This window comes from Pinus tabuliformis, chromosome 7, assembly GCF_031772625.1.
Source record: "Pinus tabuliformis cultivar Carrire ecotype Pingquan chromosome 7, CPIR1, whole genome shotgun sequence".
In the NCBI taxonomy this organism is placed as follows: domain Eukaryota; kingdom Viridiplantae; phylum Streptophyta; class Pinopsida; order Pinales; family Pinaceae; genus Pinus; species Pinus tabuliformis.
This window is the reverse complement of record NC_142293.1, coordinates 536,622,470-536,628,417: the sequence shown is the minus strand read 5'-3', so window position 1 is coordinate 536,628,417 and position 5,948 is coordinate 536,622,470.

Here is a 5,948-nt window from a genome sequence, read left to right as displayed (position 1 = left end):
ACCCAAAATCCTTACCCAACTTGCGAGGAGGCCATATGCACAAATTTTCCCTTAGAGCATCTAAGAACGTTTGATTGTTGCTTGATTGAACATTGGGTTGGAATTCCATTGTACATCTATTGCCTATTTTCATTTTGTTGTCTGGTGATATTATTCAGGAAAGAGATCAAGGAGAAGTAGATCCTTGCATGCAAATTTTGATGCAACACAATGTGTTTTATAGGGTTGTGCAAGATATTTCCATGGTTTTTGATGAGCCTCATAAATGGGTAATTATATGGGCTCATTTTACCTCCTAACCTAGTAAAATCAACCATTCTCTTAGTTTATTGTATGATTTTCTTATTATATTTATGCTTATAGGGTGAGTTGAGTTAGTTATGATGCCATGTGGTCTAACAAGTATTTAATGCATATTATTGATGGATTTCGAGGTCAAAGTCAAGGATCCAGTGGTCAAGTTGTAGCAATAACTCGAAATAGACAAAGGAGAGGACTTATAGGAGGGAATCCCCCTCATTTATTACTCCTCACTTCGAATTCCCCTTCATTCAGCTCGGAGTACAAGTAGCCGAATCATGCACTAGAAGGCAACTGCACAAGTGGAGGATGATTGATAGTTATCTCGAGTTTTGGGAGCCAAGCCTCCCTGATTTTAAGGAAGTTGTTGGTAGCTTCAGATGTATAAGTAGAGAGGCCTAGGGCCTCACTAGGTTCAGATTTTTTTTGCCTATGTAAACTCTGCTCAAATTTCGAGCTTATTATCTTTTGACAGTTTCATGTAATCTTGCTATTTTTTGATAATGAAGATGGAATCCTTTTTGAGCTAGCACTGAGTTACCTCAGGGGGCTGAAACTCTTAGGTTAGGACCCAATCCAAGCAGCCAAGCTTCTCTTTACTTGTACTTGTATACTTACTTCAGTTTGTAGATTTATTTGTTGTTATATGTACTTCTTTTATGGTTAAGAATAGGTTGCTTTTGATGATTTAGTAGTTTGCTTCCATTTGTGCTTTCTGTAGTAGGTTAAGTAGTGATTAGAGAAGATTCAAAAGGCTAGCAACAGTGCCTTGGCCTCCCTTCCTCCCTCTAGGACCATGATTTGAGGCAAAGACTCTCTTGCTGCCCCAAAAACACAGATTTTCTTCATTCATAGGACTTTTAGTGTTTGCAGCTCTTTAGTAGGTTAATAGCCTAGTTTTTCTTTGCTTCAGATCTCCTTTATCATGTTCACTTCCTAATTTGCAATATTTCTTTTTCATGTTTTCCTTTCTTGCAGCATTTCTCAGCATTTCCTCTCATACATTATAGTTTAAGCCATTTTAATGCAAAATTCTGTTTTTTTTCTAGATGCACTCATTTCATTGTTTGCTTGACCTTCTTGGTTGACTGTCAGTTTCTATGCAGCAGATCTCTTCCAGCAGTAGGCCAGCTTACCAGAAATTACACCTTCCATCTGATCCATGCCCTATAGGTCTCCCAAACCTCACCTCAATTCTGCCTTAGTTTCCTTCATTTTTCATAGAACTTCTTCCTCTCTCCTTGAGAAAACCTAATCATCTTTCTCTCTCCTAGTGGTTCATAGTAGACCTTAGGCACCCTAACACCTCACCCCAACCTTCATTCACCTTTTCCACCCACTCTCACACCCTCAAAATAGCAGAAACAGCTCTCAGCCTCCTCCTATAGGCCTCCTGTAGTTTCCCTGTTTTCCTCCTGTAGTTTCCCTGTGTCCTCCTGTAGTTTTTCTTGTAGGCTTTCTTTTGAAGGGTGAGTGTGGGAAAAGCCTCCAGAAGGCCACCTAAGACCACCTAGGACCCATCCACACCATCCTACATCCTCCTAAGCTCCAAAACCACCCTCCAATGCCACCTGTTTGCTACCACACTCACACACAATAAATTAGATGCATGGTTAAATTCACATAAAAACACGCAAAAATCTAAAAATATGTTTTTTGCTGATTTACTTCCAGAAATAGCATGGTTAGATGTTGTTTACTTCCTTGAGTAGGTAATGGCATTTCTTTCATGGTTTTCAAAGTGTTTTTGGAGAAAGTAGAATTAGCTTGTTAATTAGGGTTTACTAGGTTTTTCTTTATATTCCGATCTTTCTCCTTTCTGCAGTTAGAATAGCCTCTGTAGCGTAACCTTTCTTTCCTTTCATCATACATAGAGCTTCTTTTGAAATCTATAGAAGTTGGCTTGATCTCCTAGTGATCTCGTGTCGGCTAACCAAGTGACAACCTGCAGTGAGAACTAGTACTTGTGCATACAGCACCGACGCTTCCAAGTTTGTTATGAACTACTGGGTTGATAAAAGTAAAGTTGGCAGCCCAAGAGTTGCAGCATTCTTGCTGCAATACTGGCACTCACCACTTTTTGGCACCATTGTCAGGGAAGTGTCAGAGTATTCAGACTAGTCATTTCTTTTCTTTCAAGTTCTGCATTTCCTTGCTTTCCTCTCCAATTCTGCAAATTTCATTTTGGCAAAAGTAGACTAGTCATTTCTTTTCTTTCAGTTCTGCATTTCCTTGCTTTCCTTTTCAATTTTGCAAATTTCCATTCAGCAAGTTCATTTCAGCTAGTTGCAATTTGTTTTGTTCAATCACAATTTCAATTTTTGCAGGTACTATCAGTGTGGGGAAAAGAAACAAAAAAACCAACCAAAAATATTTCCTTTCATGCCTCGTAGGAATAGAGATAACTTAGGAAAATTTTTTCCCAACACCCCCACTACTTCACACAGCCAACCTTCTCTCTTCTTCGGTGGCTGTGATCAAGAAGAACCCTTAGGTGAACAACCAGACATATTTGAAGAACCTATAGGGGAAGAAGAAGAAGAAAACATTCCTCTGGAGCCAATGGCTGAAAACAAAAATTCTAGGGGAAATGGAGAAAGAATAGAGGGTACCTTTCCCATTCGGGAGACCAATGGGGACACCAAAATGAAAAATATAAGTCCTTCAGCCCTACCTCACTTCCATGGCCTGACTACAGAAGATCCTGACACCTTCTTGTTTGAGTTCACTGTCATATATCGAACTTATGACTATGCAGAAGATGAGCAAAAGTTGAAATTGTTCCCTTCTACTCTCAAGGACATAGCATTACGCTGGTTCATGGGATTACCTGGCAATAGCATCACAACTTGGGCTCAAATGTAGCAAGCCTTTAACAACAAGTATTGGGACTATTGTAGGTCAAAAGATACTAAAGAATAAATCTTCCGAATGACCATGGGGAGTGATGAGTCCCTGGAAGACTATGAAGAGAGGTTCCATCTCAATTACAAAAGGGTTGAGTGTACACTTGACCCTGAGTCTTTGAAATTGGTCCTTCTCAGGGGAATCTGGGAAGACCTTTTAGACACCCTCCATTTACTGGTTGGGGGAGACATTTACCAACTATCTTATGAGGACATAAACACTGTTTTTAGAAACCATTCTAGAGAAGCTAGAAAGAAAGGTGGGGGGGTCAACCCATAGCCAGTACCTCTTCTTCCAATTCATCCATTAAAGGGGAAATTGGAAGCATGCTGGAAGACTTCAAGAGTGAGATGTTGCAGACTCTTGCCATCCAAATGGATACCTTACATATCAAAAGAAAACAAGAGGAAGCGGAGAGGGCTTTGGCCATTTTTTCCCTAGATGCACCAGGAGGCATCCCAGGAACGAATGCCCATTGAACTCTATAGAGGTTTGTTTAGTTTGTGAAGAAAATCATTCTATAGATAAGTGCCCTTCCTTGCCCGACCTTAAACCAAGGGGCCAAATGAGGTACTGAACAAATCTACTACATAAACCAAAGGAGGTCGCCTGGACCTAGACCATACCCGTAGGGGATGCAAGGGACATCTCAGGCATACTACCACCCCAACCAAGTCACCTCCATAACTTCTTGGGCCCCCCTGCTCATCTTTCCTAGTCCATGCCTCCTCCTTGGTCCTTAACATCTCAATATCATGCCCAACCAGCCACTCATTCATTTCAACCCCATGCTCAGCCGCAACCTCAGTGGAATGCACCTCCTCAAGGGTGGAGGCCCCAATACAACTCTCTTCCTGTTTTTCTGCCTCCACCACCTACCCAACCACAACCGTTACCTCCTGCTCCACCAAGGCAACCCCAAATGCCTACCTAGCCAAATCCAAACCCAAACAATAGACAGGCTCAACAAGTGTATAGTGGGGAACCATCATGCCCAACTTATGTTGTGGAGATTCAAGAAATCAACTTGCGATCTGGGAAAGTTCTCCCAGATAGCCAGCCTCCACCCAGGGAGGTTGAGGAAGATAAAGAGGAAAGCGAACCTAAAGCAAATCCACCCTTTCCTGAGAGACTATCCATGACAATCCAGCCTACCCTAGAAGAGATTGAACTCCTGGGAGAATTGAAACATTTATGTGTGAAGATACCACTTCTCCAAGCCATAAAATATGTGTCTATCTATAATAGGTTGATCAAAGAGAAGTTCTTTAGGCATCCAGGAAGGTGCAAGAGAGATGCCCCAACCATCAATCTCAGAGGACAAATGTCCGACCTAATGTTGGGGCAGATAATCTATCCAAAATATCTGGACCCTGGAAGCCTAGTAGTTGATGTCCACATCAATGGCACAATGGTCCCACATACCTTGATTGATCTAGGAGCTACCATTAATGTGATGAAAAAGGACATAATGCTCAAACTTAATCTCCAAGACTCCTTGAGGAAGACCACGATAGTGCTGCAGCTAGCAGACCGCTCCACCGTGACCCCTGAGGGGATTGTGGAAGATGTGATGGTCTCCATTGATTCTTGGGAGTACCCTGCGGATTTCTTAGTTCTCCAGCCAAAGGAAAAGCTCACTGGGTATCCTCTCATCCTGGGAAGACCCTGGTTGGCTACAGCCGATGCCTACATCAGCTACCGAGCTGGGAACATGACCATAAAGAACGAGCACATGTCCAAGCAATTAACCCTATATCCTCCTACTCAACCCTTGCTAGAACATGATCTACCTCTCTGGTTGGAGGAGGAGGATGAGGATGAAGTTTATTCTGCACCGCTTTGCACATTGGAAATTGCCATGGGAGGAAAACCACAAGATGAGGATGATATGATTGAAAATTTGATTCAGAATCCATCTCCCAGTGCATCACCATTAGAAGACATAGTAAGAGAAACCCAAAACAACCCATCAACTAATCTCTGTGTGGCCGACCCTACTTCTCTTCATGTCAAACATATAGATTTCAGCCCAAAAAGAGCATTGAAAATCAATCCATCCCTATCTACTTCCCAGGAGAAGGAGCTATGCAGCCTACTGAGAAAACATCTAGATGCCTTCGCCTGGAGTTATAAGGAGATGAAGGGAGTGCACCCTTCAGTATGTACTCATCATATATACATCAAGGAAGATTGCAAACCAGTCAGGCAACCTCAAAGGAGGATGAACCCAGCACTTAAAGATATTGTTAAGGAAGAACTGCAGAAATTGCTTGATGCAGGATTCATCTATCCCATTTCTAACAGTGAATGGATCTCTCCTTTGGTGCTAGTGCCAAAGAAAAATGGTAAGTAGAGAATCTGTGTCAACTATCGGGAATTGAACAAAGCCACTAAAAAGGACCACTTTCCTTTACCTTTCATAGATCAAGTGTTAGATGGTCTAGCAGGGAAAAAGTTTTTCTCCTTCCTAGATGGGTTTAGCGGGTACAATCAAATTCAAATCAGCCCGAAAGACCAAGATAAGACCACTTTCACTTGTCCTTAGGGTACCTTTGCATACCAAGTCCTTCCTTTTGGTTTGTGCAATGCTCCAGCCACTTTCCAAAGAGTGGTATTGAGTATATTTTCTAAACTGGTTCATGATGCAGTAGAAATATACATGGATGATTTTACTCCTTATGGCTCTGACTTTCAAGAAGCTTTATCTAACCCAGGAAAAGTTCTAGATAAGTGTATTG